At 45.8% G+C, this 24,406-nt stretch overlaps 1 pseudogene; it reads left to right on the forward strand.

Annotated features, from left to right (window-relative positions):
• The window catches only part of LOC135571838 (uncharacterized), a 177,165-nt pseudogene extending 175,641 nt beyond the window's left edge, over positions 1 to 1,524 (forward strand).
• The last annotated feature ends 22,882 nt before the right edge of the window (positions 1,525 to 24,406 follow it).

Below are 24,406 nucleotides of genomic sequence, written 5' to 3' on the forward strand. Positions count from 1 at the left end.
AGGACTACCTGACATGATGATTCCTTGCTGTCCCCAGTCCACCTGGCCATGCTGCTGCTCCAGTTTCAACTTCCACCTGACTGTGCTGCTGCTCCAGTTTCAACTGTTCTGCCTTATTATTATTCGACCATGCTGGTCATTTATGAACATTTGAACATCTTGGTCATGTTCTGTTATAATCTCCACCCGGCACAGCCAGAAGAGGACTGGCCACCCCACATAGCCTGGTTCCTCTCTAGGTTTCTTCCTAGGTTTTGGCCTTTCTAGGGAGTTTTTCCTAGCCACTGTGCTTCTACACCTGCATTGTTTGCTGTTTGGGGTTTTAGGCTGGGTTTCTGTACAGCACTTTGAGATATCAGCTGATGTACGAAGGGCTATATAAATACATTTGATTTGATTTGATTTGTCTGGTCATAAAGGGAAACTGGCCCCTAGAACCATCTTGTCTGGTCATAAAGGGAAACTGGCGCCTAGAACCATCTTGTCTGGTTATAAAGGGAAACTGCCCCTAGAACCATCTTGTCTGGTTATAAAGGGAAACTGGCCCCTAGAACCATCTTGTCTGGTCATAAAGGGAAACTGGCCCCTAGATCCATCTTGTCTGGTTATAAAGGGAAACTGGCCCCTAGAACCATCTTGTCTGGTTATAAAGGGAAACTGGCCCCTAGAACCATCTTGTCTGGTTATAAAGGGATACTGGCCCCTAGAACCATCTTGTCTGGTCATAAAGGGAAACTGGCCCCTAGAACCATCTTGTCTGGTTATAAAGGGAAACTGGCCCCTAGAACCATCTGGTCTGGTTATAAATGGAAACTGGCTCCTAGAACCATCTTGTCTGGTTATAAAGGGAAACTGGCCCCTAGAACCATCTTGTCTGGTTATAAAGGGAAACTGGCCCCTAGAACCATCTTGTCTGGTCATAAAGGGAAACTGGCCCCTAGAACCATCTTGTCTGGTCATAAATGGAAACTGGCCCCTAGAACCATCTTGTCTGGTTATAAAGGGAAACTGGCCCCTAGAACCATCTTGTCTGGTTATGAAGGGAAACTGGCCCCTAGAACCATCTTGTCTGGTTATAAAGGGAAACTGGCCCCTAGAACCATCTTGTCTGGTTATAAAGGGAAACTGGCCCCTAGAACCATCTTGTCTGGTCATAAAGGGAAACTGGCCCCTAGAACCATCTTGTCTGGTTATAAAGGGAAACTGGCCCCTAGAACCATCTTGTCTGGTCATAAAGGGAAACTGGCCCCTAGAACCATCTTGTCTGGTTATAAAGGGAAACTGGCCCCTAGAACCATCTTGTCTGGTTATAAAGGGAAACTGGCCCCTAGAACCATCTTGTCTGGTCATAAAGGAAACTGGCCCCTAGAACCATCTTGTCTGGTTATAAAGGGAAACTGGCCCCTAGAACCATCTTGTCTGGTCATAAAGGGAAACTGCCCCCTAGAACCATCTTGTCTGGTTATAAAGGGAAACTGGCCCCTAGAACCATCTTGTCTGGTCATAAAGGGAAACTGGCCCTAGAACCATCTTGTCTGGTCATAAAGGGAAACTGGCTCCTAGAACCATCTTGTCTGGTTATAAAGGGAAACTGGCCCCTAGAACCATCTGGTCTGGTTATAAATGGAAACTGGCTCCTAGAACCATCTTGTCTGGTTATAAAGGGAAACTGGCCCCTAGAACCATCTTGTCTGGTTATAAAGGGAAACTGGCCCCTAGAACCATCTTGTCTGGTCATAAAGGGAAACTGACCCCTAGAACCATCTTGTCTGGTCATAAATGGAAACTGGCCCCTAGAACCATCTTGTCTGGTTATAAAGGGAAACTGGCCCCTAGAACCATCTTGTCTGGTTATGAAGGGAAACTGGCCCCTAGAACCATCTGGTCTGGTTATAAAGGGAAACTGGCCCCTAGAACCATCTTGTCTGGTTATAAAGGGAAACTGGCCCCTAGAACCATCTTGTCTGGTTATAAATGGAAACTGGCCCCTAGAACCATCTTGTCTGGTCATAAAGGGAAACTGGCCCCTAGAACCATCTTGTCTGGTTATAAAGGGAAACTGGCCCCTAGAACCATCTTGTCTGGTCATAAAGGAAACTGGCCCCTAGAACGATCTTGTCTGGTCATAAAGGGAAACTGGCTCCTAGAACCATCTTGTCTGGTTATAAAGGGAAACTGGCCCCTAGAACCATCTTGTCTGGTCATAAAGGGAAACTGGCCCCTAGAACCATCTTGTCTGGTTATAAAGGGAAACTGGCCCCTAGAACCATCTTGTCTGGTCATAAAGGGAAACTGGCCCCTAGAACCATCTTGTCTGGTTATAAAGGGAAACTGGCCCCTAGAACCATCTTGTCTGGTCGTAAATGGAAACTGGCCCCTAGAACCATCTTGTCTGGTTATAAAGGGAAACTGGACCCTAGAACCATCTTGTCTGGTCATAAAGGGAAACTGGCCCCTAGAACCATCTTGTCTGGTCATAAATGGAAACTGGCCCCTAGAACCATCTTGTCTGGTTATAAAGGGAAACTGGCCCCTAGAACCATGTTGTCTGGTCATAAAGGGAAACTGGCCCCTAGAACCATCTTGTCTGGTTATAAAGGGAAACTGGCCCCTAGAACCATCTTGTCTGGTCATAAAGGGAAACTGGCCCCTAGAACCATCTTGTCTGGTCATAAATGGAAACTGGCCACTAGAACCATCTTGTCTGGTTATAAAGGGAAACTGGCCCCTAGAACCATGTTGTCTGGTCATAAATGGAAACTGGCCCCTAGAACCATCTTGTCTGGTTATAAAGGGAAACTGGCCCCTAGAACCATCTTGTCTGGTTATAAAGGGAAACTGGCCCCTAGAACCATCTTGTCAGTTGGTGGTTGAAGATATCCCTCTAGTGATGTGGGGGCTGTGCTTTGGCAAAGTGGGTGGGGTTATATCCTTCCTGTTTGGCCCTGTCCGGGGGTGTCCTCGGATGGGGCCACAGTGTCTCCTGACCCCTCCTGTCTCAGCCTCCAGTATTTATGCTGCAGTAGTTTATGTGTCGGGGGGCTGGGGTCAGTTTGTTATATCTGGAGTACTTCTCCTGTCCTATTCGGTGTCCTGTGTGAATCTAAGTGTGCGTTCTCTAATTCTCTCCTTCTCTCTTTCTTTCTCTCTCTCGGAGGACCTGAGCCCTAGGACCATTCCCCAGGACTACCTGACATGATGACTCCTTGCTGTCCCCAGTCCACCTGGCCATGCTGCTGTTCCAGTTTCAACTAACCTGAGCCCTAGGACCATGCCCCAGGACTACCTGACATGATGACTCCTTGCTGTCCCCAGTCCACCTGGCCATGCTGCTGCTCCAGTTTCAACTTCCACCTGACTGTGCTGCTGCTCCAGTTTCAACTGTTCTGCCTTATTATTATTCGACCATGCTGGTCATTTATGAACATTTGAACATCTTGGCCATGTTCTGTTATAATCTCCACCCGGCACAGCCAGAAGAGGACTGGCCACCCCACATAGCCTGGTTCCTCTCTAGGTTTCTTCCTAGGTTTTGGCCTTTCTAGGGAGTTTTTCCTAGCCAACGTGCTTCTACACCTGCATTGCTTGCTGTTTGGGGTTTTAGGCTGGGTTTCTGTACAGCACTTTGAGATATCAGCTGATGTACGAAGGGCTATATAAATAAATTTGATTTGATTTGATTTGTCTGGTCATAAAGGGAAACTGGCCCCTATAACCATCTTGTCTGGTTATAAAGGACCTATGTGGCATTGATGAGTCGGAAACATTCATTATAGTCCAAAAATGTACTACAAAGTGTAAATAGGATGATTCTGGTCATAAAGTCAGTCTCTTCATGAAGTCAGTCAGTCTCTTCATGAAGTCAGTCAGTCTCTTCATGAAGTCAGTCAGTCTCTTCATGAAGTCAGTCAGTCTCTTCATGAAGTCAGTCAGTCTCTTCATGAAGTCAGTCTCGTCCAAAACTAAATTTGGAAGTGAGTGCGTCAAGATGGGCATGGATAGGTTGGTTTTATGATAATGCAGGTTAGGTAGTTCAGGACCTGCCAGCATTCTGTCTGGCCTGAGTGCCAGTCTTTTAAGCCTACATGCTCCAAGTACGTGACAACAAGCATTCAACATTGTAACATTACACAGCTGGTTGCATATGGTGCTTTCAAGACAACTGGGAACTCTGAAAAACAAGGTCAAATCATGACGTGATCTTCCGGTCAGAAAGTCGGAGCTCAAGAGTTGGCTGACCGTTCAAAACCATTTTTCCCAGTCAGAGCTCAAGAGTTGGATGACCGTTCAAAACCATTTTTCCCAATCAGAGCTCTAGAGTTCCAGTACCAGTCAGAGCTCTAGAGTTTCAGTCCCAGTCAGAGCTCTAGAGTTTCAGTCCCAGTCAGAGCTCTAGAGTTTCAGTCCCAGTCAGAGCTCTAGAGTTTCAGTCCCAGTCAGAGCTCTAGAGTTCCAGTACCAGTCAGAGCTCAAGAGTTCCAGTCCCAGTCAGAGCTCTAGAGTTTCAGTCCCAGTCAGAGCTCTAGAGTTCCAGTACCAGTCAGAGCTCAAGAGTTTCAGTCCCAGTCAGAGCTCAAGAGTTTCAGTCCCAGTCAGAGCTCTAGAGTTCCATTCCCAGTCAGAGCTCAAGAGTTTCAGTCCCAGTCAGAGCTCTAGAGTTCCAGTACCAGTCAGAGCTCTAGAGTTTCAGTCCCAGTCAGAGCTCTAGAGTTCCAGTCCCAATCAGAGCTCTAGAGTTCCAGTCCCAATGAGAGCTCTAGAGTTCCAGTCCCAGTCAGAGCTCTAGATTTTCAGTCCCAGTCAGAGCTCTAGAGTTCCAGTACCAGTCAGAGCTCTAGAGTTCCAGTTCCAGTCAGAGCTCTAGAGTTGGATGACCGTTCAAAACCATTTTTCCCAGTCAGAGCTCAAGAGTTTCAGTCCCAGTCAGAGCTCTAGAGTTCCAGTACCAGTCAGAGCTCTAGAGTTTCAGTCCCAGTCAGAGCTCTAGAGTTCCAGTCCCAATCAGAGCTCTAGAGTTCCAGTCCCAATGAGAGCTCTAGAGTTCCAGTCCCAGTCAGAGCTCTAGATTTTCAGTCCCAGTCAGAGCTCTAGAGTTCCAGTACCAGTCAGAGCTCTAGAGTTCCAGTCCCAGTCAGAGCTCTAGAGTTCCATTCCCAGTCAGAGCTCTAGAGTTCTAGTCGCAGTCAGAGCTCAAGAGTTCCAGTCCCAGTCAGAGCTCTAGAGTTCCATTCCCAGTCAGAGCTCTAGAGTTCTAGTCGCAGTCAGAGCTCTAGAGTTCCTGTCCCAGTCAGAGCTCTAGAGTTCCACTTCCAGTCCTAGTCAGAGCGCTAGAGTTCCAGTACCAGTCAGAGCAGAAACAATAACGCCTGGGGAAGGAACCAAAGAGAGTGACAGATATAGGGAAGTTAATCAGGGAGGTGGTGGAGTCCAGGTGAGTCTGATGACGCGCAGGTGCACGTAACGATGGTGACAGGTGTGGGCCATAACGAGCAGCCTCGTGACCTAGAGGCCAGAGAGGAAGCACACTTGACAGGTGGATAGTTTCAAATCCCAAACTTATTGGCCTGTTTGGGAAGGCCGCAATAGGGCTGAGCGCGAGGCAATATGTCTCGCTGATTATTGAGTTGGTGACTGTCAGTGAAAAGCATCTAAAATATGAAGATAATGTGTCTTGAGTATAATTTAAAATGTTGAGACAAGAAGAAGGGGAGGGGTGTGTAATGAAGATATAGGCCAGTCTCTCTCCAGAATGACTCAGCTGTCTCCAGCTAATTCTTGCACCTTCTAATTCTTGCACATTCTAATTCTTGCACATTCTAATTCTTGCACATTCTAATTCTTGCACATTCTAATTCTTGCACATTCTAATTCTTGCACATTCCTTGTTTAATTGTTTCATTGAGTGAGTTGTTTTCCCTTTAATATTTATTTGTATCAATTCCCCATTACATATGTCACCAGTAGTAAACATATGTAAAGGGGGATTGATCAAAAGAGTAGCTCAAGACAAGACATATAGAAAGGGAGACTGTGAGTTCCATGCTCTCATTTCCTTATCCGCCAGTAGATCAGTGTATCACGGTGTCCACATGGTAGAGGCTCTCTCATTAGTACAATTTGAGATTTGAGATTTTTTAACATTTTAATTCAGATTTTTTTTTTTTACTAATCATGTGACAATGATTTTGAGAAATGAAAACGTTATTATTGAACTGAAACTGTTCCACGAAAATGTGCATCTGAAAATCAGCAGATCAGCAGGTAGAATAAGCCCAAACCTGAAAATGGAGGTGCCGTCTGTGAAGTCCTCAACAAAAGCCTCTACGTTTCCATGGCTACATTGGGCCTTATGATATGAAGTGAAACATTTAGGTTTCAAACTATTAAGTAGGCCGATGTTTTCAAAATGCATCCTGCCTCCAGCTGACAGTGTAAAGTCATGGTGACTCGCTGGTATGATAGCCTGTTGCTTGAATGGTGAATGGGACTAACGACAGGGTAGTGTGTTTGATTCCCAGGACCACCCATAGTAAATCGCCAGGGTAGTGTGTTTGATTCCCAGGACCACCCATAGTAAATCGCCAGGGTAGTGTGTTTGATTCCCAGGACCACCCATAGTAAATCGCCAGGGTAGTAGGTTTTACTCTACTTTCCGGCTACCCGGATAAAGCACTAAATAAACTTCAGTTAGTGCTAAATACGGCTGCTAGAATCCTGACTAGAACCAAAAAATTTGATCATATTACTCCAGTGCTAGCCTCTCTACACTGGCTTCCTGTCAAAGCAAGGGCTGATTTCAAGGTTTTACTGCTAACCTACAAAGCATTACATGGGCTTGCTCCTACCTATCTCTCTGATTTGGTCCTGCCATACATACCTACACGTACGCTACGGTCACAAGACGCAGGCCTCCTAATTGTCCCTAAAATTTCTAAGCAAACAGCTGGAGGCAGGGCTTTCTCCTATAGAGCTCCATTTTTATGGAATGGTCTGAACGCAAACTCGGTCTCAACCTTTAAGTCTTTACTGAAGACTCATCTCTTCAGTGGGTCATATGATTGAGTATAGTCTGGCCCAGGAGCGGGAAGGTGAACGGAAAGGCTCTGGAGCAAAGAACTGCCCTTGCTGTCTCTGCCTGGCCAGTTCCCCTCTTTCCACTGGGATTCTCTGCCTCTAACCCTATTACAGGGGCTGAGTCACTGGCTTACTAGGGCTCTTTCATACTGTCCCTAGGAGGGGTGCGTCACTTGAGTGGGTTGAGTCACTGATGTGATCTTCCTGTCTGGGTTGGCGCCCCCCCTTGGGTTGTGCCGTGGCTGAGATCTTTGTGGGCTATACTAGGCCTTGTCTCGGGATGGTAAGTTGGTGGTTGAAGATATCCCTCTAGTGGTGTGGGGGCTGTGCTTTGGCAAAGTGGGTGGGGTTATATCCTTCCTGTTTGGCCCTGTCCGGGGGTGTCCTCAGATGGGGTCACAGTGTCTCCTGACCCCTCCTGTCTCAGCCTCCAGTATTTATGCTGCAGTAGTTTATGTGTCGGGGGGCTAGGGTCAGTTTGTTATATCTGGAGTACTTCTCCTGTCCAATTCGGTGTCCTGTGTGAATCTAAGTGTGCGTTCTCTAATTCTCTCCTTCTCTCTTTCTTTCTCTCTCTCGGAGGACCTGAGCCCTAGGACCATGCCCCAGGACTACCTGACATGATGACTCCTTGCTGTCCCCAGTCCACCTGACCGTGCTGCTGCTCCAGTTTCAACTGTTCTGCCTTGTTATTATTCGACCATGCTGGTCATTTATGAACATTTGAACATCTTGGCCATGTTCTGTTATAATCTCCACCCGGCACAGCCAGAAGAGGACTGGCCACCCCACATAGCCTGGTTCCTCTCTAGGTTTCTTCCTAGGTTTTGGCCTTTCTAGGGTGTTTTTCCTAGCCACCGTGCTTCTACACCTGCATTGCTTGCTGTTTGGGGTTTTAGGCTGGGTTTCTGTACAGCACTTTGAGATATCAGCTGATGTACGAAGGCCTATATAAATACATTTGATTTGATTCCCAGGACCACCCATAGTAAATCGCCAGGGTAGTGTGTTTGATTCCCAGGACCACCCATAGTAAATCGCCAGGGTAGTGTGTTTGATTCCCAGGACCAGGGTAGGCTGTACGCGGGTAGTAGTTGTGTTGGAGAAGTAAGATGTGCTACGTGATGACTAACGAAAATATACACACAGCAATTTAACTCCACTATAGTATGCAAATGAACCTACATACCGATAAACATGGCAGTCAAATGTACATCAACAGATTTATTTATTGGCTTTTCATTTTTTTATCGGCCAAAAGTCGGCAATTGTCAGAAACCTTGTTGTTGTCACTTTATTAGCATAATTACTTCCAAACTAGAAAAGTTATTTTTCTTACTATATTTTTATTTAGTGATGATACTGTGCCTTCACAAAGTATCCATACCCCTTGATATATTCCACATTTTGTTGTGTTACAGCCTGAATTCAAAATGGATTCAATATTGTTTTTAATCACCAATCTACACACAATATCTCATTTACTTAAGTATTCACACCCCTGAGTCAATACATGTTAGAATAACCTTTGGCAGCGATTGGCAGCAAGTCTTTCTGGGTAAATCTCTAAGAGCTTTCCACTCCTGGACAATATTTACACATTATTTTCTTAATTTCTTCAAGCTCTGTCAAGTTGGTTGTTGATCATTGCTAGACAACCTTTTCAAGTCTTAGATTTTCAAGCCGACGTAAGTCGAAACTGTAACTAGGCCACTCAGGAACATTCAATGTCATCTTGGTAAACAACTCCAGTGTAGTTTATTGTCCTGCTACCAAGGTGAATTCACCTCTCAGTGTCTGGTGGAAAGCAGACTGAACCAGGTTATTGTCCTGCTGAAAGGTGAATTCACCTCTCAGTGTCTGGTGGAAAGCAAACTGAACCAGGTTATTGTCCTGCTGAAAGGTGAATTCATCTCCCAGTGTTGGGTGGAAAGCAAACTGAACCAGGTTATTGTCCTGCTGAAAGGTGAATTCATCTCCCAGTGTCTGGTGGAAAGCAGACTGAACCAGGTTATTGTCCTGCTGAAAGGTGAATTCATCTCCCAGTGTCTGGTGGAAAGCAGACTGAACCAGGTTATTGTCCTGCTGAAAGGTGAATTCATCTCCCAGTGTCTGGTGGAAAGCAGACTGAACCAGGTTATTGTCCTGCTGAAAGGTGAATTAATCTCCCAGTGTCTGGTGGAAAGCAGACTGAACCAGGTTATTGTCCTGCTGAAAGGTGAATTCATCTCCCAGTATCTGGTGGAAAGCAGACTGAACCAGGTTATTGTCCTGCTGAATGGGGAATTCATCTCCCAGTGTCTTGTGGAAAGCAGACTGAACCAGGTTATTGACCTGCTGAAAGGTGAATTCATCTCCCAGTGTCTGGTGGAAAGCAGACTGAACCAGGTTGTTGTCCTGCTGAAAGGTGAATTCATCTCCCAGTGTCTGGTGGAAAGCAGACTGAACCAGGTTATTGTCCTGCTGAAAGGTGAATTCATCTCCCAGTGTCTGGTGGAAAGCAGACTGAACCAGGTTATTGTCCTGCTGAATGGGGAATTCATCTCCCAGTGTCTGGTGGAAAGCAGACTGAACCAGTTTATTGTCCTGCTGAAAGGTGAATTCATCTCCCAGTGTCTGGTGGAAAGCAGACTGAACCAGGTTATTGTCCTGCTGAAAGGTGAATTCATCTCCCAGTGTCTGGTGGAAAGCAGACTGAACCAGGTTATTGTCCTGCTACCAAGGTGAATTCATCTCCCAGTGTCTGGTGGAAAGCAGACTGAACCAGGTTATTGTCCTGCTGAAAGGTGAATTCATCTCCCAGTGTCTGGTGGAAAGCAGACTGAAGCAGGTTATTATCCTGCTGAAAGGTGAATTCATCTCCCAGTGTCTGGTGGAAAGCAGACTGAACCAGGTTTTCCTCTGGATTTAACCTGTGCTTAGCTCTATTCTTTTCTTTAAATCTTAAAATAGTCCCTAATATTTGATGAAGCAGCCACCACTATGCTTGAACATATGGAAAGTGGTACTCAGTAATGTGTTTTATTGGATGTGCCCCAAACATATTCAGGACAAAAAAGTTATTTACTCTGCCACATTTTTTGCAGTATTACTTTAGTGCCTTGTTGCAAACCGGATGCATGTTTTGGAATATTTGTATTCTGTATAGGCTTCCTTCTTTTCACTGTCATTTAGGTTTGTATTGTTGAGTAACTTCAATGTTGTTGATCCATCCTCAGTTTTCTCCCATCAACTCTGTAACTGTTTTAAAGACACCATTGATTTCATTCCTCTCTGGCAACGGAGTCCCTGTAGTGACTGGGTGTATTGATACATCATCCAGAGTGCAATTATTAACTTTACCTCTACCTGCTCAAAGGGAAATTCAATGTCTGCTTTTTTATTCTTACCAATAGGTGCCCTTCTTTTCGAGGCATTGGAAAACCTCTGGGTCTTTGTGGTTGGAAAACCTCTGGGTCTTTGTGGTTGAATCTGTGTTTGAAATTCACTGCTCGACTGAGGGACTTAATTGGATGTGTGGGGTACAGAGATGAGGTAGTCATTCAAAAATAATGTCAAATTAAACACTATTATTGCACACATAGTGAGTCCATGCAACTTATTTATTATTTTTTACATTTTATTTCACCTTTATTTAACCAGGTTGGCCAGTTGAGAACAAGTTCTCATTTACAACTGTGATAAAGCAAAGCAGTCTGACAAAAACAACAACACAGAGTTACACATTGGATAAACAAACATCCAGTCAATAACGCAATAGAAAATAAAGTCTATATAAAGTGTGTGCAAATGTAGTAAGGAGGTAAGGCCAATAGTAGCGAAGTAATTACAATTGAGCAAATTAACATGATGTGCAAGTTATTATGTGACTTGATAAGCAAATGTTAATCCTGAACTTATTTGGGGCTTGCCATAACAAAGGGGTTGAATAGATATTGACTCAAGACATTTCAGCTTTTCATTTTTTATTCATTTGACAATTTTCAAAAAATATAATTCCTCTTTGACGTTATCGGGTACAGTGGGTAGGTGTCACGACTTCCGCCGAAGCCGGCTCTTCTCCTTGTTCGGGCGGCGTACGGCGGTCGACGTCACCGGTCTTCTAGCCACTCCACTTTTCATTGTTCCATTTGTTTTGTCTTGTTTCCCCGCACACCTGGTTTACATTCCCTAATCACACTACATATATGGGGTGGCAGGGTAGCCTAGTGGTTAGAGCGTTGGACAAGTAACCAGAAGATTGCAAGTTCAAACCACCGAGCTGACAAATCAAATCAAATGTATTTGTCACATACACATGGTTAGCAGATGTTAATGCGAGTGTAGCGAAATGATTGTGCTTCTAGTTCCGACAATGCAGTAATAACCAACAAGTAATCTAACCTAACAATTCCAAAACTACTACCTTATACACACAAGTGTAAAGGGATAAAGAATATGTACATAAAGATATATGAATGAGTGATGGTACAGAACGGCATAGGCAAGATGCAGTAGATGGTATCGAGTACAGTATATACATATGAGATGAGTAATGTAGGGTATGTAAACAAAGTGGCATACTTTAAAGTGGCTAGTGATATATTTTCCATCAATTCCCATTTTTAAAGTGGCTGGAGTTGAGTCAGTGTGTTGGCAGCAGCCACTCAATGTTAGTGGTGGCTGTTTAACCTGTTGCGACGAGCAATCCCGTATCCGGGAGCGTAATTATAGCCTCAAGCTCATTACCATAACGCAACGTTAACTATTCATGAAAATTGCAAATGAAATGAAATAAATATATTCACTCACAAGCTTAGTCTTTTGTTAACAACACTGTCATCTCAGATTTTCAAAAAATGCTTTTCAACCATAGCTACACAAGCATTTGTGTAAGAGTATTGATAGCTAGCATAGCATTAAGCCTAGCATTCAGCAGGCAACATTTTCACAAAAACAAGAAAAGCATTCAAATAAAATCATTTACCTTTGAAGAACTTTGGATGTTTTCAATGAGGAGACTCTCAGTTAGATAGCAAATGTTCAGTTTTTCCAAAAATATTATTTGTGTAGGAGAAATCGCTCCGTTTTGTTCATCACGTTTGGAAAAAAAAGCACAAAATAAAGAAAATCCAGTCATTACAACGCCAAATTTTTTTCCAAATTAACTCCATAATATCGACAGAAACATGGCAAACGTTGTTTAGAATCAATCCTCAAGGTGTTTTTCACATATCTATTCAATGATAAGTCACTCATGGCAGTTTGGTTTCTCCTCTGTTCAAAATGGAAACATGCACGCACCTGGAGATTACGCAATAGTTTCGACGGAGGACACCGAGCGGACACCTGGTAAATGTAGTCTCTTATGGTCAATTTTCCAATGATATGCCTACAAATACGTCACAATGCTGCAAACACCTTGGGGAAACGACAGAAAGTGTAGGCTCTCTCCTTGCGCATTCACAGCCATATAAGGAGACATTGGAACACAGCGCCTCAAAAATCTGGCTCAAATCTGGCTCACTTTCATCTTGGTTTCGCCTGTAGCATTAGTTCTGTGGCACTCACAGACAATATCTTTGCAGTTTTGGAAACGTCAGAGTGTTTTCTTTCCAAAGCTGTCAATTATATGCATGGTCGAGCATCTTTTCGTGACAAAATATCTTGTTTAAAACGGGAACGTTTTTCATCCAAAAATGAAATACTGCCCCCAGAGGTTCAAGAGGTTAACAGTCTGATGGCCTTGAGATAGAAGCTGTTTTTCAGTCTCACGGTCCCTGCTTTGATGCACCTGTACTGACCTCGCCTTCTGGATGATAGGGCAGTGGCTCGGGTGGTTGTTGTCCTTGATGATCTTTATGGCCTTCCTGTGACATCAGGTGGCATAGGTCTGATGCGTTGTGCAGACCTCACTACCCTCTGGAGAGCCTTGCGGTTGTGGGTGGAGCAGTTGCCGTACCAGGCGGTGATACAGCCCGTCATGATGCTCTCGATTGTGCATCTGTAGAAGTTTGTGAGTGCTTTTGGTGACAAGCCGAATTTCTTCAGCCTCCTGAGGTTGAAGAGGCGCTGCTGCGCCTTCTTCACGACGCTGTCTGTGTGGGTGGACCAATTCAGTTTGTCCGTGATGTGTACGCCGAGGAACTTAAAACTTACTACCATCTACACTACCGTCCCATCAATGTGGATAGGGGGGTGTTATGAAGTCCACAATCATCTCCTTAGTTTTGTTGACATTGAATGTGAGGTTATTTTCCTGACACCACACTTCGAGGGCCCTCACTTCCTCCCTGTAGGCCGTCTCGTCGTTGTAATCAAGCCTACCACTGTAGTGTCGTCTGCAAACTTGATGATTGAGTTGGAGGCGTGCATGGCTATGCAGTCGTGGGTGAACAGGGAGTACAGGAAAGGGCTCAGAACGCACCCTTGTGGGGCCCCAGTGTTGAGGATCAGCGAGGTGGAGATGTTGTTACCTACCCTCACCACCTGGGGGCGGCCCGTCAGGTAGTCCAGTACCCAGTTGCACAGGGCGGGGTCGAAACCCAGGGTCTCGAGCTTGATGACGAGTTTGGAGGGTACCATGGTGTTAAATGCTGAGCTGTAGTCGATGAACAGCATTCTCACATAGGTATTCCTCTTGTCCAGATGGGTTAGGGCAGTGTGCAGTGTGGTTGAGATTACATCGTCTGTGGACCTATTTGGGCGGTAAGCAAATTGGAGTGGGTCTAGGGTGCATGTGGGAACAGCAGACTGGGATAAGGATTGATTGAATATGTCCGTAAACACACCAGCCAGCTGGTCTGCGCACGTTTAAATGTTTTACTCACGTCGGCTGCAGTGAAGGAGAGGTTTTGGTTGCAGGCCGTGTTAGTGACACTGTATTGTCCTCAAAGCGGGCAAAAAAGTTATTTAGTCTGCCTGGGAGCAAGACATCCTGGTCCGTGACGGGGCTGGTTTTCTTTTTGTAATCCGTGATTGACTGTAGACCCTGCCACATACCTCTTGTGTCTGAGCCGTTGAATTGTGACTCTACTTTGTCTCTATACTGACTCTTAGCTTGTTTGATTGCCTTGCAGAGGGAATAGCTACACTGTTTGTATTCGGTCATGTGGTTCGTTCGGGCTTTCAAAGCAGTGGTTCGTTCGGGCTTTCAGTTTCACACGAATGCTGCCATCAATCCACGGTTTCTGGTTTGGGAATGTTTTAATCGTTGCTATGGGAACGACATCATCAATGCACTTCTAATGAACTCGCTCACCGAATCAGCGTATTCGTCAATGTTGTTGTTGGACGCAATGCGGAACATATCCCAGTCCGCGTGATCGAAGCAGTCTTGAAGGGTGGAATCAGATTGGTCAGACGAGCGTTGAACAGACCTGAGAGCGGGAGCTTCTTGTTTTAGTTTCTGTCTGTAGGCAGGGAGCAACAAAATGGAGTCGTGGTCAGCTTTTCCGAAAGGAGGGCGTAGGGCCTTATATGCGTTGCGGAAGTTAGAATAGCAATGATCCAAGGTTTTACCAGCCCTGGTTGCGCAATCGATATGCTGATACAATTTAGGGAGTCTTGTTTTCAGATTAGCCTTGTTAAAATCCCCAGCTACAATGAATGCAGCCTCAGGATATGTGGTTTCCAGTTTGCATAAAGTCAAATAAAGTTCGTTCAGGGCCATCTATATGTCTGCTTGGGGGGGAATATATATGGCTGTGATTATAATCGAAGAGAATTCTCTTGGTAGATAATGCGGACGACAGTTGATTGTGAGGAATTCTAAGTCAGGTGAACAGAATGACTTGAGTTCCTGTATGTTGTTGTGATCACACCACGTCTCGTCAATCATAAGGCATACGCCCCCGCCCCTCTTCTTACCAGAAAGATGTTTGTTTCGCGATGCGTGAATAAACCAGCTGGCTCTACCGACTCCGATAGAATCTCTCGAGTGAGCCATGTTTCCGTGAAGCAAAGAACGTTACAGTCTCTGATGTCTCTCTGGAATGCTACCCTTGCTCGGATTTCATCAACCTTGTTGTCAAGAGATTGGACATTGGCGAGTAGTATGCTAGGGAGTGGCGCGCGATGTGCCCGTCTCCGGAGCCTGACCAGAAGACCGCTTCGTTTCCCTCCTTTACGACGTCTTTGTTTTGGGTCGCAGGCTGGGATCCATTCCGTTGTCCTGGGTGGAAGGCAGAACACAGGATCTGCTTCGGGAAAGTCATATTCTTGGTCGTACTGATGGTGAGTTGACGCTGCTCTTATATTCAGTAGTTCTTCCCGACTGTATGTAATGAAACCTAAGATTACCTGGGGTACCAATGTAAGAAATAACACGTAAAAAAACAAAAAACTGCCTAGTTTCCTAGGAACGCGAAGCGAGGCGGCCATCTGTGTCGTTCTGCCCCAGAACAGGCACTGTTCCTAGGCCGTCATTGAAATTAAGAATTTGTTCTTAACTGACTAGTTAAATAAAGGTAAAATTCAAATTAAAATAAATATATTCCCTCTGTTCCCCCCATGTCTTTGTGTGGAATTGTTTTGTTACGTGTTTAGTGTTACGCGCCAGGCTGGTTTTTCCCCGGGTACCATGTTTAACCAAAAGTATGTTTAATTGTTAAACATCTTCATCATTGTGACTGTTGTCGCGCTTTTCACTTTTGCCATTGGCTGGAGGTTTTTTGATGCAGTTGTGTCAGTCTGTTGGTTTCTCCTGCCTCATTAATTAAAGTGTGCGCCTGATTACAACTCTCTGCTCTCCTGCACCTGACTTCAACACCAGTAGATCACAACTCTCTGCTCTCCTGCACCTGACTTCAACACCAGTAGATCACAACTGTCTGCTCTCCTGCACCTGACTTCTACACCAGTAGATCACAACTCTCTGCTCTCCTGCACCTGACTTCAACACCAGTAGATCACAACTCTCTGCTCTCCTGCACCTGACTTCTATACCAGTAGATCACAACTCTCTGCTCTCCTGCACCTGACTTCTATACCAGTAGATCACAACTCTCTGCTCTCCTGCACCTGACTTCTATACCAGTAGATCACAACTCTCTGCTCTCCTGCACCTGACTTCTATACCAGTAGATCACAACTCTCTGCTCTCCTGCACCTGACTTCTATACCAATAGATCACAACTCTCTGCTCTCCTGCACCTGACGTCTATACCAATAGATCACAACTCTCTGCTCTCCTGCACCTGACTTCTATACCAATAGATCACAACTCTCTGCTCTCCTGCACCTGACTTCAACACCAGTAGATCACAACTCTCTGCTCTCCTGCACCTGACTTCTATACCAGTAGATCACAACTCTCTGCTCTCCTGCACCTGACTTCTATACCAATAGATCACAACTCTCTGCTCTCCTGCACCTGACTTCTATACCAATAGATCACAACTCTCTGCTCTCCTGCACCTGACTTCTACACCAGTAGATCACAACTCTCTGCTCTCCTGCACCTGACTTCTATACCAATAGTGCACAACCTGACAGTAGGCCAGTGACACAAAATCTAAATTTAACCCATTTTAAATTCAGGCCGTAACACAACAAAATGTGGAAAAAGTCAAGGGTTGTGAATACTTTCTGAAGGCACAGTATTTAATTTAATTCACAGGATACTTAGAAAACCTGGCGTATTTCTTGTTCAGCAGTGTCGTGGGAACCTCCTACCATATCAAGAGCAGAATGCTGAGGCAGTATGTGGCCAGGCGCCAGTCCTATTTCAGTCACATTTGATCTGGTCGTAGGTCAAAATACTATCACTAGTCTGTCCTGGAATTCACCTAACAACCATTATTATGTCATCAGTGCTGTGTGTATCAACTCCACCGTGTTTTTCTACAAATGTGTTGTTATGGAGCCCCTTGACTAGAAGACAAGTTGATACAGATGACTGAGCACTTTAATACATGGAACATCAGTAAGAACACTTGCTAGATCGAAAAGGATAAAATACATTCTAAATATATATAAAAACCTTTCCTTCAAATGTGAGTAATGGGGGACCCTGTGTATTCTTTAGGGGGCCCTGTGTATTCTTTATGGGGACACTGTGTATTCTTTATGGGGGGCTGTGTATTCTTTATGGGGACACTGTGTATTCTTTATGGGGGGCTGTGTATTCTTTATGGGGGGTCTGTGTATTCTTTATGGGGAGGACCCTGTGTATTCTTTATGGGGAGACCCTGTGTATTCTTTATGGGGGCTGTGTATTCTTTATGGGGGGCTGTGTATTCTTTATGGGGGTCTGTGTATTCTTTATGGGGAGGACCCTGTGTATTCTTTATGGGGAGACCCTGTGTATTCTTTATGGGGGGCTGTGTATTCTTTATGGGGGGACCCTGTGTATTCTTTATGGGGGACCTGTGTATTCTTTATGGGGGACCCTGTGTATTCTTTATGGGGGACCCTGTGTAATCTTTATGGGGGCCTGTGTATTCTTTATGGGGGGACCCTGTGTATTCTTTATGGGGGCCTGTGTATTCTTTATGGGGGGGCTGTGTATTCTTTATGGTGGGCCAGTGTATTCTTTATGGGGGACCTGAGTATTCTTCATGGGGGGCTGTGTATTCTTTATGGGGGCCCTGTATATTCTTTATGGGGGATGTGTATTCTTTATGGGGGACCCTGTGTATTCTTTATGGGGGGCTGTGTATTCTTTATGGGGGGCTGTTTAGTCTTTATGTGGGGACCCTGTGTATTCTTTATGGGGGACCCTGTCTATTCTTTATGGGGGGCCCTGTCTATTCTTTATGGGGGGCTGTGCATTCTTTATGGAGGGGCTGTGTATTCTTTATGGGGGGCCTGTGTATTCTTTATGGGGGGCTGTGTATTCTTTATGGGGGCCTGTGTATTCTTCATGGGGGGCTGTGTATTCTTTACGGGGGGACCCTGTGTATTCTTTATGGGGGGCCCTGTGTATTCTTTATGGGGGGCTGTGTATTCTTTATGGGGGACCAGGTGTATTCTTTATGGGGGACCCTGTGTATTCTTTATGGGGGCCCTGTGTATTCTTTATGGGGGCTGTGTATTCTTTATGGGGGACCCTGTGTATTCTTTATGGGGGACTGTGTATTCTTTATGGGGGCCTGTGTATTCTTTATGGGGGCCTGTGTATTCTTTATGGGGGACCCTGTGCATTCTTTACGGGGGCCCTGTGTAATCTTTATGGGGGTCTGTGTATTCTTTATGGGGGGACCCTGTGTATTCTTTATGGGGGGGGCCCTGTGTATTCTTTATGGGGGGCTGTGTATTCTTTATGGGGGGGACCCTGTGTATTCTTTATGGGGGACCCTGTGCATTCTTTATGGGGGCCCTGTCTATTCTTTATGGGGGGACCCTGTTTATTCTTTATGGGGGCCCTGTGTATTCTTAATGGGGGACCCTTGCATTCTTTATGGGGGAACCATGTGTATTCTTTATGGGGGGTCTGTGTATTCTTTATGGGGGACCCTGTGTATTCTTTATGGGGGGCTGTGTATTCTTTATGGGGGGACCTGTGTGTTCTTTATGGGGGCCTGTGTATTCTTTATGGGGGAACCTGTGCATTCTTTATGGGGGCCCTGTCTATTCTTTATGGGGGGACTGTGTATTCTTTATGGGGGACCCTGTGTATTCTTTATGGGGGACCCTGTGTATTCTTTATGGGGGTCCATGTGTATTCTTTATGGGGGGCTGTGTACCTGTGTATTCTTTATGGGGGACCATGTGTATTCTTTATGGGGGGCTGTGTATTCTTTATGGGGGACCCTGTGTATTCTTTATGGGGGGGCTGTGTATTCTTTATGGGGGACCCTGTGTATTCTTTATGGGGGACCCTGTGTATTCTTTATGGGGGGCCTGTGTATTCTTTATGGGGGGCTGTGTATTCTTTATGGGGGGACCCTGTGTATTCTTTATGGAGGTCCTGTGTATTCTTTATGGGGGACCCTGTGTATTCTTTATGGGGGACCATGTGTATTCTTTATGGGGGACCTGTGTATTCTTTATGGGGGGACCCTGTTTATTCTTTATGGGGGCCCTGTGTATTCTTTATGGGGGGACCCTGTGTATTCTTTATGGGGGCCCTGTCTATTCTTTATGGGGGGCTGTGTATTCTTTATGGGGGACCCTGTGTAATCTTTATGGGGGACCCTGTGTATTCTTTATGGGGGCCTGTGTATTCTTTATGGGGGGACCCTGTGTAATCTTTATGGGGGACCCTGTGTATTCTTTATGGGGGGCCCTGTCTATTCTTTATGGGGGACCCTGTTTATTCTTTATGGAGGGGCCTGTGTATTCTTTATGGGGGACCCTGTGTATTCTTTTGGGGGGCCTGTGTTTCTTTATGGGGACACTGTGTATTCTTTATGGGGGGCTGTGTATTCTTTATGGGGGATTCTTTATGGGGGGGTCTGTGTATTCTTTATGGGGGGACCCTGTGTATTCTTTATGGGGGACCCTGTGTGTTCTTTATGGGGGGCTGTGTATTCTTTATGGGGGGACCCTGTGTATTCTTTATGGGGGACCTGTGTATTCTTTATGGGGGACCTGAGTATTCTTTATGGGGGGCTGTGTATTCTTTATGGGGGGACCCTGTGTATTCTTTATGGAGGTCCTGTGTATTCTTTATGGGGGACCCTGTGTATTCTTTATGGGGGGGCCATGTGTATTCTTTATGTGGGGACCTGTGTATTCTTTATGGGGGACCCTGTGTATTCTTTATGGGGGGCCCTGTGTATTCTTTATGGGGGGACCCTGTGCATTCTTTATGGGGGGACTGTGTATTCTTTATGGGGGCCTGTGTATTCTTTATGGGGGGCTGTGTATTCTTTATGGGGGCCCTGTGTATTCTTTATGGGGGGCTGTGTATTCTTTATGGGGGACCCTGTGTATTCTTTATGGGGGGGACCCTGTGTATTCTTTATGGGGGGGCCTGTCTATTCTTTATGGGGGGACCCTGTTTATTCTTTATGGGGGGCTGTGCATTCTTTATGGGGGGCTGTGTATTCTTTTGGGGGACCTGTTTATTCTTTATGGGGGCACTGTGTATTCTTTATGGGGGGGCCCTGTGTATTCTTTATGGGGGGACACTGTGTATTCTTTATGGGGGCTGTGTATTCTTTATGGGGGACCCTGTGTATTCTTTATGGGGGGACCCTGTGTATTCTTTATGGGGGACCCTGTGTATTCTTTATGGGGGGACCTGTGTATTCTTTATGGGGGGCCCTGTGTATTCTTTATGGGGGACCTGTGTATTCTTTATGGGGGCTGTGTATTCTTTATGAGGGGGACCCTGTGTATTCTTTATGGGGGGCCCTGTGTATTCTTTATGGGGGGCTGTGTATTCTTTATGGGGGACCCTGTGTATTCTTTATGGGGGGACCTGTGTATTCTTTATGGGGGGGGACCCTGGGGGGGGACCCTGTGTATTCTTTATGGGGGACCCTGTGTATTCTTTATGGGGGGCTGTCTATTCTTTATGGGGGGCCCTGTGTGCATTCTTTATGGGGGGCTGTGTATTCTTTATGGGGGGCTGTGTATTCTTTATGGGGGACTGTGTATTCTTTATGGGGGACCCTGTGTATTCTTTATGGGGGGCTGTGTATTCTTTACGGGAGGACCCTGTGTATTCTTTATGGGGGCCCTGTGTATTCTTTATGGGGGGCTGTGTATTCTTTATGGGGGACCCTGTGTATTCTTTATGGGGGACCCTGTGCATTCTTTATGGGGGGCTGTGTATTCTTTATGGGGGGACCCTGTTTATTCTTTATGGGGGGCTGTGTATTCTTTATGGGGGGACCCTGTGTATTCTTTATGGGGGGACCCTGTGTATTCTTTATGGGGGGCTGTGTATTCGTTATGGGGGACCCTGTGTATTCTTTATGGGGGGCTGTGTATTCTTTATGGGGGACCCTGTGTATTCTTTATGGGGGGACCCTGTGTATTCTTTATGGGGGCTGTGTATTCTTTATGGGGGGCTGTGTATTCTTTATGGGGGACCCTGTGTGTTCTTTATGGGGGGATGTGTATTCTTTATGGGGGACCCTGTGTGTTCTTTATGGGGGCTGTGTATTCTTTATGGGGGGACCCTGTGCATTCTTTACGGGGGGCCCTGTCTATTCTTTATGGGGGGCTGTGTATTCTTTATGGGGGACCCTGTGTATTCTTTATGGGGGACCCTTCGCATTCTTTATGGGGGACCCTGTGTATTCTTTAATGGGGGCTGTGTATTCTTTATGGGGGGCTGTGTATTCTTTATGGGGGACCCTGTGCATTCTTTATGGGGGGCTGTGTATTCTTTATGGGGGGACCCTGTGTGTTCTTTATGGGGGGCTGTGTATTCTTTATGGGGGACCCTGTGTATTCTTTATGGGGGACCTGTGTATTCTTTATGGGGGACACTGTGTATTCTTTATGGGGGCTGTGTATTCTTTATGGGGGACCCTGTGTATTCTTTATGGATGTCCTGTGTATTCTTTATGGGGGACCCTGTGTATTCTTTATGGGGGACCTGTGTATTCTTTATGGGGGACCCTGTGTATTCTTTATGAGGGGGCTGTGTATTCTTTATGGGGGACCCTGTGTATTCTTTATGGGGGACCCTGTGTATTCTTTATGGGGGGCTGTGTATTCTTTATGGGGGACCCTGTGTAATCTTTATGGGGGACCCTGTGTATTCTTTATGGGGGCCCTGTCTATTCTTTATGGGGGACCCTGTTTATTCTTTATGGAGGGGCTGTGTATTCTTTATGGGGGCTGTGTATTCTTTATGGGGGCCTGTGTTTTCTTTATGGGGGACCCCATGTATTCTTTATGGGGGACCCTGTGTATTCTTTATGGGTGAATGTGTATTCTTCATGGGGGATGTGTATTCTTTATGGGGGACCCTGTGTATTCTTTATGGGGGCCCTGTGTATTCTTTATGGGGGACCCTGTGTATTCTTTATGGGGGACCCTGTGTATTCTTTATGGGGGACCTGTATATTCCTTAAGGTGGGGACCCTGTGCGTTCTTTATGGGGGCGCTGTGCATTCTTTATGGGGGGCTGTGTATTCTTTATGGGGGCCTGTGTATTCTTTATGGAGGGGCTGTGTATTCTTTATGGGGGAATGTGTATTCTTCATGGGGGATGTGTATTCTTTATGGGGGGACCCTGTGTATTCTTTATGGGGGCCCTGTGTATTCTTTATGGGGGACCCTGTGTATTCTTTATGGGGGACCCTGTGTATTCTTTATGGGGGACCTGTGTATTCTTTATGGGGGACCCTGTGTATTCTTTATGGGGGCTGTGTATTCTTTATGGGGGGACCCTGTGTATTCTTTATGGGGTCCTGTGTATTCTTTATGGGGGAGCCTGTGTATTCTTTATGGGGGACCCTGTGTATTCTTTATGGGGGACCTGTGTATTCTTTATGGGGGCTGTATATTCTTTATGGGGGACCCTGTGTAATCTTTATGGGGGACCCTGTGTATTCTTTATGGGGGCTTGTATTCTTTATGGGGGACCCTGTGTAATCTTTATGGGGGACCCTGTGTATTCTTTATGGGGGGCCCTGTTAATTCTTTATGGGGGACCCTGTTTATTCTTTATGGAGGGGCTGTGTATTCTTTATGGGGGCTGTGTATTCTTTATGGGGGCCTGTGTTTTCTTTATGGGGAGACCCTATGTATTCTTTATGGGGGGCTGTGCATTCTTTATGGGGGCTGTGTATTCTTTATGGGGGCCTGTGTATTCTTCATGGGGGATGTGTATTCTTTATGGGGTGACCCTGTGTATTCTTTATGGGGGCCCTGTGTATTCTTTATGGGGGACCCTGTGTATTCTTTATGGGGGACCCTGTGTATTATTTATGGGGGACCCTGTGTATTCTTTATGGGGGACCCTGTGTATTCTTTATGGGGGGCTGTGTATTCTTTATGGGGAGAACCTGTGTATTCTTTATGGGGTCCTGTGTATTCTTTATGGGGGACCTGTGTATTCTTTATGGGGGACCCTGTGTATTCTTTATGGGGGGCTGTGTATTCTTTATGGGGGGACCCTGTGCATTCTTTATGGGGGGCTGTGTATTCTTTATGGGGGACCCTGTGCATTCTTTATGGGGGGCTGTGTATTCTTTATGGGGGACCCTGTGTGTTCTTTATGGGGGCTGTGTTTTCTTTATGGGGGCTGTGTATTCTTTATGGGTGGACCCTGTGTAATTCTTTATGGGGGGCTGTGTATACTTTATGGGGGCCTGTGTATTCTTTAAGGGGGATGTATATTCTTTATGGGGGACCCTGTGCATTCTTTATGGGGGACCTGTGTATTCTTTATGGGGGCTGTGTATTCTTTATGGGGGGACCCTGTGTACTCTTTATGGGGGACTGTGTATTCTTTATGGGGGACCCTGTGTATTTTTTATGGGGGGCTTTGTATTCTTTATGGGGGGCTGTGTATTCTTTATGGGGGACCCTGTGTAATCTTTATGGGGGACCCTGTGTATTCTTTATGGGGGACCCTGTGCATTCTTTATGGGGGACCCTGTGTATACTTTATGGGGGCTGTGTATTCTTTACGGGGGGCTGTGTATTCTTTATGGGGGACCCTGTGCATTCTTTATGGGGACCCTGTGTATTCTTTATGGGGAACCCTGTGTATTCTTTATGGGGGACCCTGTGCATTCTTTATGGGGGGGACCCTGTGTATTCTTTATGGGGGGCTGTGTATTCTTTATGGGTGGACCCTGTGTATTCTTTATGGGGGACCTGTGTATTCTTTATGGGGGCTGTGTATTCTTTATGGGGGACCCTGTGTATTCGTTATGGCGGGGCTGTGTATTCTTTATGGGGGACCCTGTGTATTTTTTATGGGGGGATTTGTGTTCTTTATGGGGGACCCTGTGTATTCTTTATGGGGGACCCTGTGTATTCTTTATGGGGACCTGTGTATTCTTTATGGGGGGCTGTATATTCTTTATGTGGGGACCCTGTGTAATCTTTATGGGGGACCCTGTGTATTCTTTATGGGGGCTTGTATTCTTTATGGGGGACCCTGTGTAATCTTTATGGGGGGACCCTGTGTATTCTTTATGGGGGCCCTGTTAATTCTTTATGGGGGACCCTGTTTATTCTTTATGGAGGGGCTGTGTATTCTTTATGGGGGCTGTGTATTCTTTATGGGGGCCTGTGTTTTCTTTATGGGGAGACCCTATGTATTCTTTATGGGGGCTGTGCATTCTTTATGGGGGCTGTGTATTCTTTATGGGGGCCTGTGTATTCTTCATGGGGGGATGTGTATTCTTTATGGGGTGACCCTGTGTATTTATGGGGGCCCTGTGTATTCTTTATGGGGGTCCCTGTGTATTCTTTATGGGGGACCTGTGTATTC

This window comes from Oncorhynchus nerka, linkage group LG5 (assembly GCF_034236695.1).
Source record: "Oncorhynchus nerka isolate Pitt River linkage group LG5, Oner_Uvic_2.0, whole genome shotgun sequence".
Taxonomy (NCBI): domain Eukaryota; kingdom Metazoa; phylum Chordata; class Actinopteri; order Salmoniformes; family Salmonidae; genus Oncorhynchus; species Oncorhynchus nerka.